Below are 13379 nucleotides of genomic sequence, written 5' to 3'. Positions count from 1 at the left end.
ATATATAATTTATATTTTCTTTTTGGATGTGCTGAGAATACTCATATATGTTCTTCACTTTCAAATTGTAATAATATTCCAACTACTTTCAAGGGTCCTTCCAAGTATACTTAAAGAGATTACCAGAAAATCCAAGTGAAGAACTGAACAATATGGTCACCTTTTTATTGCTTTCCCCAAAGTCATTCCTTGAAAACATCCTAAGTGATGTTCTATCAAAGACAAATCCAGGAAGAGTGAGGAGCAGCAAGGCTCTGTCCACCAGAGGCATTCCTACCCAGGATGGAACCAGGCTATTTTGCATGTCCTAGTAAGAGATAGTTTTAACCTCCGTTTTGGGGGAATTTTTGAAGAGCACTGACAGTGGTTGTCTTAGTTTGGTTTATGATCAAAAGGAACCCAGATAGGAAGGGGTTTTATTTTAGCTTATCTTTCCAGGTAAACAGTCCATCATTGAGGAAAGTCAGAGGAGAAATTTAGACAGGAACATGGAGGCAGGAACTGAAGCAAAAGCCATGAAAGAACTGGGTGGTGGCTCATGCCTTTAATCCCAGCACTTGGGAGTGAGAGACAGGTAGATCTCTGTGAGTTCAATGTGAGTCTGGTCTACAGAGCGAGTCCCAAGACAGCCAAGACTACACAGAGAAACGCTGTCTCAAAAAACCAAACCAAACAAAAAGCCATATAAGAATGTTGGTTGCTTGCTTGCTTCTTGTGGCTTGTTCAGTTGTTTTCTTATACACCCTAGGACCACCTGCCCAGGGATAGCACCAGTTAGAGTGGACTAGATTCTCCCACACCAATTATTAATCAAGAAAATGCCCCCATAGACTTGCCTACAGAGGTAATTCCTCAACTGAAATTCATCTTCCCAGATAGTTCTAGCTTGTGTCACATTGACAAAACAAAAAACAGAACAGTGATCACTGATGGGAAGCTAGGGCTAAAGGATTCCCCCAGAAAGGGTAATATAGGTGGATCTACTGCAGGAGGCTGAACTGGGTGGTGATGCTGAGGATGAATTGACATTTAAAAAAAAAAAAAAGACTGAGAAGAGTAAAGCTGACCCTAGAGAAAAAGAAGACAAAAGCAAGAGCCTTGTGGAAAACCAGATAAAAGGGTCCATCTGGTCGACCCGTGATGTACTCTTGAATTGTACAATAGTCCCCTGGGTTCACTCTGTGTCATGAGGTAACATGAACAAATCCTTTATAAATGTTGTTATTTGCCAAGTTATATTTAGAAAATTAATTTAGTTTCACTGTGTGGGAAAGATTAGAAAAAAAAAGGGAAGAAGCTAGCAGTGGTGGCAGGCCAAGTTAGGACGCAATTGTCTAGGAAGGGAAAGAGTATTTTAGGAATTTAGTTGGGGTTGTTATTGCTCTGAGATTAAATATTCCAAAGCAACATACTGCTGAAAGGGGGTGTTTGAAAATGTGACAAAAAATAAAATGAAAAGTAAAAATAAAACCATGCCTGGATTTTGCTTGGAAGTGAGTTGGTGCCTGGCTTCTCCCTGACTTCTTCCTGTCAATCTGTCTGCACCCGCTTGCAGGCTTTTTTTCTCCTCCTTTGTTTTGGGCACTGGACCTTGAAATTTAGCACCAACCAACAGCCAGCAGAACGAAGGCTAGCAAGACAGTTGGCAGCTTATGGTCTCCTGTACCTCTGGGGCCAGCAGAGCCTCCCTAAAATGATGCTACTTACCGAATGCCTCCCAGTGGGAGAGAGCTGTCTTATTGAACCTGATGCCTGCTCAGCTAATCGTTGCAGTCTTGTAAAACATTTCCTTGCTGGTGTGTGTTCCTGTCTAGGGGTACCAAGCTTGCCGTGTTGGGGGACACACACAGAGTCATCTGTATCCCTCTCCAGCTGGCACACATTCACCAAACTGAGCTCCCCAGTTTGGTGAGCCTCCAGCCATTTGCATAGTGTTATTTTGGGACCTGAGGGCCAACCTATTTAGGTTGGATATTGGAGTATGTCTCTATATCCCAGTCTAGCTGTTCAATCAGAGCATGCCCAGAAGTGGGGAGCAAAGAACTTGGTCATGCACAGGTAAAACTCAGAGAAAAAGTGACAGATTCTAGTTTGCTCTTGTTTCCTTGCTCCTTTTTCCTTTCTTATGGCTCTAAACTACCTCTCAGATGGTGACATGACTGTATCCTGGACAAACTTTGACCCGGCTAGAGCAGTCACTGGAAATCATGGGAAATCCCTTGAGCATTGACCGGGATACTTTCAGTGACAACATGTTTTTAAAGTTTTCTATTTATATACTTTTTTGTCTAAATATAGAATCTGTTTGGAATGTGGAAAAAAGAAAAGAAAAAAATCCAAGCTCAATATACAACCCATTATTGCTGGCTTTGAAAGAAATCAACCAACCATGGTAATTCATTTCAGGAGGGGTTTGGTAAGCATGTGCAGCCCCTTCATATCCCACTCATCCTTGAGAGTTTAAACAGGGTCAAATCTGTTTTTTATAAACCTTTAGCTGTGTGGCCACAACCCACACCCTCCTCTTCCCTAACTTCTATAAGAGTTACAGACAGCACCTGTTGTGGTTTGAATGAGAATCGTCTCCCACCTTCATGGGTATTTGAACACTTGTCTCTAGTTTTGGGGAGGTCTAGGGTTTAATAGAGGAAGTCCAGCACTGAAGGACAGACTTTGAGGTTGTATATCTCTCCCTATTTCTAGTTTGCCCTCTCTGCTTTGTTCTTGCTTACCTGCCTGTTGCTATGCTATTCCCATTACAGACTCTAACCATCTGGAAATGTAAGCCCAAATAAACTCCTTTCACTGTAAGTTGCCTTAGTCATGCTGTTTTATTACAGCAACAGAAAAGTAACACAGTCCTGTGCCATTTGTCCCTCCTTTTGTGCTGCCTTGGACTGTTCACCATTATGCATTTGTCACAAGGTGGTGAGATACTATAAAGTGGGTTTCCCCGTTGTCTTCCTGTTGCCACCACAGAGGCTGAGCATATGGATGAGAACTTGATCAACACCAAGTGACATCATTGCGTACCTACTTAGCGGCTCATTTCAGGAGCCAGGTCTAGCATTGACCTTCCTTTTGCTGCTGGAAGATCTCAGGGTTGGCACAAGCCAGTGCTTACTATGAGCAAAAGCTGGGCCATGATGAGATTCATCACCTGTTAAGAGTCACAAAAGAGCTGGGTCGAGGTGGTGGCGCATACTTTTAATCCCAGAACTGTAGAGGCAGAGGCAGGCAGATCTCTGAGTTCAAGGCCAGTCTGGTCTACTGAATGAGTTCCAAAACAGCCAGGGCTACATAGAGAAACCAGGTCCTACAAAAAACAAACCAAACCAAATAACAAACCAAACACAAAAATTCATAAATGGCTATGATACAAGAAGCATAGGCTTTTGAGTCAGCAAATATGAGCCCAGAGATTGCTTTCCCTGAGCAGCATTAGACAAATATTTTTACCAGAGCATAAATTTTCTTATATATAACATGGGAATCAAAATGTTACTTAACTTCCTGGTATTTGTTGGCTAAATAGAATAAATTATATGGAACTGTCGGTCCTATTAGCTCAGTCAAGTACGTAAGGAATACATTTCCTCTGGTTGACTTGGAATATGCTACTTGAAAACTCAGGAACTTGGATCAGAAGGTCCACAGTTCTGCTCCTTCCATATGGACCTTCTGCCCGTGCCATCACGGAGACTCCAGAGAGCTCACTGCAAGGGTCAAGGGTCGAGTTTCAGGTCTTCCTTGCTGGGTGCTCCAGTCTGTTAGCATGCTACTGCCAAGGCCTGATGCTGCTAGTTCGTCATAGACAGGAAGCAGAGTCCTAGATTGTCAAGATCACAGACGGTCTGGGTTCCTGGGCTCATTATTTGTAGAGAAAACTTCCATGAACTGTTTAATTATCCTGGATCAAGAGGGACCATAAATTTGTGCATCATCCTAACATGCATACAGAGACTGATAACCTCACCTAGAAACATATCTGATGCAAAGCAAAGAACATTTTAATGAGGCTTTCTGTAGCTGGAGGATGGCCTTTGGAACCCGTGGCTTTGTTGTTTGACAAGATTAGCAGCAGGCCAGATTTCTATTTGTCACAGGTCTGGGGGTGGTTGTGAACTCAGAAACAGATGCAGCGGTGAAGGGCACCCCTTTTCTGTGAACTGAGAGCGGCATAGTTGTTAGAGTGTGTCGTGTGACGGGATGTTTCTCCTCTTTCAAACTAGGAGGTGTGTGCCTGTTCCAACACTAACCACTAGAACAACAGAGATGAAGAGCCTGGCCTCACACTGGTGGGTGGTCTTGGAAGAAGACCAAAGTCGGTGTTTGAAGGCCTATCCTGGGTAGCCCAGTGGAATGCCTTGGTGTTTTTTCTAGACTGAATTTTTTGGACCAACACGTACCTTGGATCATGTTCCTCGAGCCTTTGCCATTTGCTCAGTGGATAAAATGTAAAAGGAAGGATGAATTAGAACATTATGATTTAAACATCTGACAGACTTCCTCCTTCTGCTTGGGAGGGATAAGTAAAACACTAGAGAACTCCGTGGTGCTACAGCATGCTGGGTTGGTAGGGCACACTGAAAGCTGTGCTTTGGCCTGTCTCCCTGCCTTTGAGAACTTGGCTAAAGAAACGAGGATTTCCTAGGAATTAGATGCCTGGAGGCTGAGACTGCCTTGTCTGACTTGTGTGGAGTTAGGAAGGAGAAGGAGAATGAATGACCTGCAGTAACGTGGCAACTGGAGCAGCATAGACAGGAAACCATAAGGAAGCTTCTAGCTGGGCACGTGGTGGGCTGGATGCCCCTTCCTGCCTTCACGGTGCACAATCTATGGCCCGTGTAGCACACAGATATGTTTCTAATGTCTAACAGAGGTCTAACCCTGAAGGCAATACTTGAGTCTTCTGAAGGGCAAACATATCCTCTCTAGGAGAAAAATGGAGATCAGTCCCCAAGACAGGAAGCAGGATGGGGAACTGGGGTGTGCATTGCATATGTTTGGTTTTCCTCTCCTCTGGCAAAGGCCAAATCCAATGCCAGGTTTTAGACGATTCCCCTACATGTAATGTCCTTATTCACTGACTAAATTCTTTTCCACGAAATATTTCTCAGAACACCCTCATGAGATAGAGCTTTGGGGGACTAAGGGACAGAGCTGGTCCTAGGGGCATAGCTTGTCCTTGTCACCTGTTTGGGGTGCCAGTCTTGAAGTCGGGGAGGTTGAGGCGGTAAGAGAGGATGTGACACAGAGAAGTGAGGCCAGGCTGGTGACACATGGGCATGTCACTGACAGCAGAGGAAGGGACACTTGCTGAGGAAAGAGCTGGGTTTCCTGTCAAGCTAGTGACAAATTTCAATTCTCTCAGCTTCTGGAGAGGAGTTTCCCCTTTACTCTCCTCCTCAGACAGCAGAATTGACATCTCATCAGTTGGTAGGGTTGGTTCTCCGTGGGTCTTCAACTTCTGGTGAAGCCAGCAAGTCAAGGAGCTAGTGACTCTCAGAGCGAACTGCACTGGAAAAGTCCTTCTCCTCCCTGGCATTCTCTTTTGCTTTGAGTACCCTGGTTCACTCAATATTGTTCAACAGTTTTGAATTTTTACAGTAAAAATACAAATTGGCGTGTAAGCAAGTGGTTAAAGAGGCATGCCAGCAGAGTATAAATAAATAAGCCCTGGCCAAGTTGAAGAGAGACAGTCTATTATTAATTTATCATTTTGTTCCTCCAGAATGGAGAATAGCATTTCACCAGAACAAAAGGCTATGCGCTAAGGGCAGATTAATATTTTTATCTTCCACAGGCTGAAAACTGTCAACAAGTACCGAATGGCAGGAACCAAAGCAAAAACAAATAAAACGCTTCATGTTCCAGTGTTACGTGTACCAGCATCCTATGCGCCTTCCTTGTTGGGCTTGCCAATGCTCCTGGCCCTAGATGGACCCCTTTGTTGCTTGCAAAACCTGCTGCTGTTTTTCAGTTCAAGCAGGGCTTACTGTATTCTTGCCCCATAATACCAATTACAAGTGAGCAATGGGAGTCATTGCTTTCTGTTCATATAGTCTGTGGTAAGGCTACGAGTTGACCCTATATCCACTCTTCCATTTTGTGCACAGTCGTAAATTCCCCCAAGAATTTTCTGGGCGTGTGGCCATTGAGGACCCAGCTTGAACTCCCATGGCTCCCTTGTAGTTATGCGTGGCCATCTGGCTCCACTCTGGCCGAGGGATTGTGAACATATGTGGTGTGTCCGGTTGTGTCTGTAAGTGGGAGAGTGCCCTGTTTCCTGTTTCTTTTCAAAGAAAGGGGGGGTGGCATTTGTGAGAAAGCAGTCCCCCAGTGAAGCTGGGCAGCAAGACTAAGGAGAACTTGGTGTCTGGTGCCAGTGCCCAGGGGCAGAAGTTCTCAGATGTTTCTCTTACACAGCACAGTGAGTATCTGTAACGAGACTTTTTCACGTTGCCTCCAGGCCAAAAGCAATGCAAGATGATTCTGTATTTTAAGTAGTTGTACCCCAAATGTTTTTTAAAAATATACTAATCACTTCAAAACTATTAGAAAACTAGTAAGTTGGAAAAAAATGCTCATGTCCATTCCTCAATAACCACATCAGTACTGCACAACTTCTGAGACCATCGGTTCACCCTGGACAACAATGCTGTTGTTTGCTTTGCACATGTTTGAAGTACCATGGAAAAGAAGATCATAAAATCTAAAGCTTAAACTCCGGGCTGCCTGCAGCGAGTAGTCCCCTCATCATCTGGCAAATGTCAAGTGTGGCAGTGTTTTCTTCCAATTTCTTCAATATTTAGCAGTTACTGTGGTACCCTGTCGGGCACTTGAGCATCGTCGAAAACCTTTGCCATAGGGCAAACTATGCCACTCATGGACTGCTTAGGCCTCTTAAGAAAAAGAATAAACTCCATTTGTCTTTATGTCACTAGAATTTAAAATCTGTAAGAGCAAACAGACATTGGTCCTGTCTAAGGGAATGTTCAAACACTTTGAAAAAGGGGTAAAATCTTCACTACAGGATTAAGTTTGAAGCTCATTGTTTGAGTACTTGCCTAGTAGGCTGAAGTCCTGGGGTCAACCCCTAGCACCTCAGGATCTGGGTATGATGGCACGTGCCTGTAATCCAAACACTCTGACGCTAGAAACTGAAGAATTAGAAGTTCAAGGTCACCCTTGGTTACTCAGCAAATTTGAGGTCAGCTTGGGTTATAAGAGACTCTGAAAGTAATGACTAAGTAGTTTCATCTGAAAGTCCCATGAGCCTGTGGTCATCTCCCACTTCCTTCCCGGCAGTTACTGTTTACCCTTTGACCCAGGACGCGTCTCTAAGTTGTTTTCCTTTTCTCCCACTTGCCAGTTTTACTTGTTGTTGGGCTCACTGCCCTCCATGACTTCCGATGCCTTCCCTTCCAGAATGGTGCCTTCATCTCAGTGGTACCTTGTTGAAGGGCTTTAGGTATTTAAATGGAAAACAGGAGTAGTATGAAACCCTTGAAGAGTAATCACCTCCTTCAATAAGGCCACACCCCCTAGTTCTTCCCCAATTGTCTGCCTACTGGGAACCAAGCATTCAAGTGTATGAGCCTATAAGGGGCCATTCTCATTCAAACCACCACAGTCAATTTCATCTAATGATTCTCATGCTCAGCTATTTCTAGTCTTCTTTTACTTTGAAATGTACCTCTTCACACGGTTCAGGGGATGAAGGCTGTTGTGGAATCAGAGTTCATAATCACCAGCCTTCCTCACCTGAGTGGTGAGATTTGCTCTTGGCTACTGCTCCAGCGCCATGCCTGCCTGCCTGCCTGCTTCCCTGATCCCACATGGTGACCATGGATGAACCCTCTGAAACTTGATGTAAGTGGATGTAAACAGGGCTCAATGGGCCATGCTAGTAAGAACATGGAAGACTTTAGTGCTAAGAGCAAAGCAGACAGTGGAAGCCCAGCTCAAGAGGTTTCTGAGGGAGAACAAGCAGCTGGGGCAGAGACCATTCTGTGATCCTTTTGGCAGAGAATATGGCTGCTTTCTGCCCTTGTCCAAATAATCTGATAGAGGCTAAATTGAAGAGTCCTGGACTAACGTCACTAACAGAGAAGATTTTAAGACAACTTAGTATTAACTGTGTTGTGTGGTTATTGATGATCATCCTTACTTACACAGATCTGCAATGTAAGGGAACAAGTGAGGAGAAAAGAAATACAAAATGTACGATTTGAGGGAGAAAGGAACAGCAGGGGCGTACTGTTGTAGCCGAATCTTTGTGTTCAAAGAAATGCGAATTTAAGAAAAACCTTAAGGAGAAATGGAATAAAGGAAGGTGTGTCCTGAGGGTAAGACCACTCTCAGCCAAGCTTCCAACTTGTGAAAAGCAATGCTTATCAACAAAGGAAACCATTTGGTTCTATTAAGAATGACAGAGGTATAAAGGGGTGAGGAAACTTCCTCTACAGTTAAGGAGGAGGCTGAGGCCAGGCCCATGGCAAGGTAGTCCCCGCATGGAAGCCCGGAAAAGCCATTGCATGAAGCTATGACAGTGAAGCCTGTATTGTGTTGGAGACCCCAAGATGTTGGAGATGCCAGAACCTTGGGATACCAGCCAAAGAGAGCTGCAGAAGTATGCATAAAAAAGTGTGTTGTAGTCAACAAAGCTGAAAGGAGTGGGTGGTATAAAGAACCATATAATAAGGTCCTTAACATCAGACATAGAGACACAGAATTTGGAGTTTAGCCTGCTCTGAACCTTGAAGCAAGTCCCCAGTTAAATGCCTCTTCTACAGGCTGCCTCAGTCATGGCTTCTCTTCACAACGACACAACAGTATATCCTCAGTACATCCTCACTATGTCCTTGGAATATTAATGTATATTTTGTAGCATTGTGTGCTGGAAATATGTGATCTTCTTTTTGATTTTTACAAAGATTTAAAAGATTGCCTTAAATCTCAGTAGAGACTCTGCACTTTGAAACAGCATATGAGGACTTTTGAAATTGGACTGAATTCATTTTTGCATTATGATATGGCTGCAAGCCTATGGGGGCCAGGGAGTGGAATGGGGGGTTTTGAATGAAAATGCCTCCCCGTAAGTTTATATACTTTAATATTTGATTTCCAGCTGGTGGACTGTTTGGGAAAGATTAAGAGACATAACCTTATTGAGGAGGTGTGTCATTGGGGGTGGGTTTTGAGGTTTCAAAAGTCCATGCAAGGCCCAGTTTCTCTCTCTCTCTCTCTCTCTCTCTCTCTCTCCTTTTTGCCTGCAGATCAGAATGTAAGTTCTCAGGCTCTGCTCTAGCACCATGCTTCCCGCCATGTTGGCATGGTATCACACCCTGAAATTGTAAACAAGACCCCAATTACATGTTTCTTCTACAGGCAACCTTGGTCACAGTGTCTTATCAGAGCAATAGAACAATCACTGACTCACAGACACTTGAAGTCCCACTCTCTGGAGGGCCTAACAACTTTGAGCTTAGATACAAAGTCCCTTTCTCCCTAGGTCACCTTTTCTAAGGGAAGATGTTGCTGTTTCTACTTGGCTCAGAGAAGCAAGGCATGGCCATTCAATGGGCTCCTCCACTAAATGAAGACAGTGCCCCAAGTTGAACCCCCCTCCTGAAGTCCCACAGACAGATACTCTTCACTTCTTAAGGCAAATCACAGTGACCACCATGTTCTTTTGAGATCCAGGAGACCTTGTCTTTTCTGGTTGGCTTCTTCTGTGTGTATGCTAAGAAATTCAATGAGATAGCAACACATCTCTGTGGATCCTGGCTGTCAATGCCAAAATATGTGACTTGGCTGTGTCAGCTTCTATGCAGGCTCTAGAAGAAGGGCAACTTTAGCCACTAAAGCAGCTGAGAACCTTCCTCTGTGATTCTATTGGAACCTCCAGTATTAGTCTCCAAAACTAAAGACTGAACCTTTCCTCTGCTTCCGTCATCCCATGGGAGCTGTCTTTGCCTTGTTGAACTGTCCTCAGCAGCATGAGAAAAGACAGAAACTCACCTGGAGATGGTCAAATTAATTTTTTTTTTTTTTTTTTTTAGTTTTTCGAGACAGGGTTTCTCTGTAGCTTCAGAGCCTGTCCTGGCACTAGCTCTTGTAGACCAGGCTAGCCTCAAACTCACAGAGATCTGCCGGCCTCTGCCTCCTGAGTGCTGGGATTAAAGGCGTGAGCCACCACCGCCTGGCGACAAATTAATTTCTTTCACGTAGTAAATGAACAGACTGTTCTGTCTACACATCTTGCCTTGTCTACACATCTTCCCAGAGGGTCCCAGTTCACAGTGGTCATTGGCCAACTATGGACACAGGGCCACTTGCGTTGGCAGAAAGACCAAGATGGTGAGTACAAAAGTCACTTAATAAAATGTGACCGAGTTAATTTGTGAACATTTAACAATTCAGTCTGCAGTCTTCTCTGGAGGAGATTTTAATTGCTGGAATTATAATTTATTTTTATAATTCTTTGTTCTGTTAATCACTGCAGGTGAGATCTTCCTTCCTTTATTCTGGAAGTTGGAGTGGAGAGAAATCACAATAAGATTTTAAAGGTTCCCTTACAACTTGAATTTAGGGATTTTTCTGGAGCTTGGATTTTTTTTTAACATAAAAACTAACTAACCATAGTTAGTTTTAGTTTAAGCTATTTAGCTTAGAATACAATTCTGGGCCAAGTTCTGGAGGTCCTTTCAGCTAATATCTGAGTGTAGGGATGGATGGTCTTGGCTCTCCTTTACCCTAACCTTATAATTGGGAATTCTGCTTATGCCTAAGTGATACCCGAGTAATGCCAATAGAGGAAGATAGTAAATGGGACAAGGAGTCCATATGTGGGTCCCTTCGTGATAGTTCTTTCTAGTTCCTGAGCTCTTGCTTCACACCTTGACTCTGTTCTTTGTCATAGGGTTTCCAACGTCCTGCTTCAGACTCCAGTCTAGTCATTATAGAAACACATTTTGCCACTGTATCTGTTGTTTATATCACCTCCATTTAGCATTTTTGTTTCAAGATCTATTAAGATCTATGGCATAGCATACAAGAGACAAGCAGGGTTCTGTCTCATCCTTTTGATAACTGAGATAGAAAAATCTGAAACCACAGGCAGACTGGGCCAGACTTCCTGGGTTTTATTGAAGTCAAGGTCATTCTTGGGATACAGCCCAGTTGGGTACTCAAGGGTGTCTCCAAGAATTACAGCTTCTTAACTCCTGAGATAAGTGGGTCAGTTCTTCAACTTGGCAAATTAGCTACCTTCGGGGACTAAACAAGCCTAATAAAAGCTCTGGCTGAAATCTAATGACGTCAGCTGAACAAAGAGCCAACTTTATGCCAGTGAAATATTTATTCCTGTCTCTTATTTGTTGGCAGCACAGAGTGCTGAGATCACAGCAAACTCAATAACCAACTCTATGAGGCAGCTTGAAGCAAGCAAAAAAAAATATTGGCTCATGGAGCAGGCAGCAAGAGTCTGCCAGGCTGGCCACTGGCATGAGAGGCTGGCATTCCTTTCTCAGGCTGGGATGGGCGGTGGGTGGGGAAACAGGAAGCACCCAGTACTGGCGTCTGCCTAGAAGAAATCATTCTTTGCTGTGAGATAGGGCTTTACCCAGCAGTGTGTGTCCCACCCTGCCCTGATGGGGAACACAGAATTGTGAAAATAAAACACAGTCCCTGGATGTGAGGAGAACAGCTGGGGCACAATCTAATAGTCTTAGAAAAAGGGAAGATGGGGAGAGAATTGTGACTTAGCATTAATCCGGAAGAATGTAGCTACTGCTACAGACATTTCTCTTATGTGGATGTTAACAACTTGGGTTAGATTTCAGAAAAAAAGACTTTGAAATGGAGGTGCAGTTCAGTTAACAGAGTACTTACCTAGCATACATTTGATCTGAAACCCTGGGTTTGATCTCTGGTGGTGCATAAACTGGGTGTGTGGTACATGCATATATTCTCAGGTCTGGGGATGTGGAAGCAGGGGAATCAGTAGTTGGGCTACTTAGCAAGTCTGAGGCCAGCCTGGGATATAAGAGACTCTGTCTCAACAAAACAAAACCCCAGAACAACAGAAATCCTGCACTAGACCTTCTGATTCTCTTGAACTGTTTCTGCCCCTGTCCATCCATCTACTTCTCCAGCAAGGATTCCTTTGGAGAGGTGATGTGGGCATGCTGACAGTCCCTAGAATGGTGCAGGTCCAAGCCTCTTTCCCTGCCTCTCACATTTTTTTTCCTGGTACTAGGCTGGCTCTACAGTCAGAATGAGTGACAACCACCAGATAGAAAGAAGTCCCTTCTCATGACACGGTAATGCCAATAGTACTGCTATGGGCACCAGCCATTCCAGAATCTTATTTTGGTCTGCCCAACACTCCCCTAAATTCAAATACCTATGTAAAGGAGGATAAAATCATTCACTCTATATAAGGCTTTTCTTATGATGTGGTCTTACTTTATAATGTTAGCATGGGGCCAAAGAGATGGATCAGCAGTTAAGAGTACTTAGTGATCATGATAGAGGACCTGAGTTAAGTTCCCAGTATCCACACTGGGAAGTAAGCTCACAACTTATGATAACTCTATACTGTCTTACTATAACTCACAACTGTCTATAACTCTGGCTCCAGAGGGTCCAGTGCCTCTTGTCTGCAGACACCTGCACCCATATGCACACATCCACACACAGATATGCATATATCCATGTGATTAAAAATAAGATACATATTTTAAATGGGATGACATTACTTCATGAATGGGTTTAGTGGTGACATCTTCTTCCTTATAGGACAAAGCTGTGCTATCTTTGCCCAAGTAGCCTCAGGGGAGGAAAAGAGCAGCCCTTGGAGAAGAAGGGACCTAGACGAGGAAGAAAGTGAGAGGGAAGTAGGAGTTCATTTGGTTCAGGGCTGGCCTGCTTAGTTGATTTGATTGCTGGGCACCTACCTGGTAGAAGAGCATCTCTTCAACTCAGTGGGAGCCTGTTCACCTTGCCAATGACATGATTGGAAAATGAAGAGTAAAGTGCCCTTTCTCCAGACTCCGGGACTAAATTAGTAGCTAGGCAATACGTACTAGGGTGCTAGTGAGTATCTGGGACCAGAGACCAGGAGGTTCCTAGACTAGACGAAGATGAGTAGATATATCCATCCATCCATCTATCCATCCATCCATCCATCCATCCATCCATCCATCCATCCATCCCATCTCCCATCCATCCATGATAGTTTAAATGAAAAATATTCCCCATTGGTTCAGATATTTGAATACTTGGTCCCCAGTTGGTGGCACTATTTAGGGAGGTTTAGAAGACGTGGCCTTGCTGGAAGAAGTATGTTACAGAAGTGACCTTTGAGAGCA

Source organism: Alexandromys fortis, unplaced genomic scaffold (genome assembly GCF_014885135.2).
Source record: "Alexandromys fortis isolate MF-2015 unplaced genomic scaffold, M_Fortis_MF-2015_v1.1 scaffold_73, whole genome shotgun sequence".
In the NCBI taxonomy this organism is placed as follows: Eukaryota; Metazoa; Chordata; class Mammalia; order Rodentia; family Cricetidae; genus Alexandromys; species Alexandromys fortis.
This window is presented reverse-complemented; position numbering follows the sequence as displayed.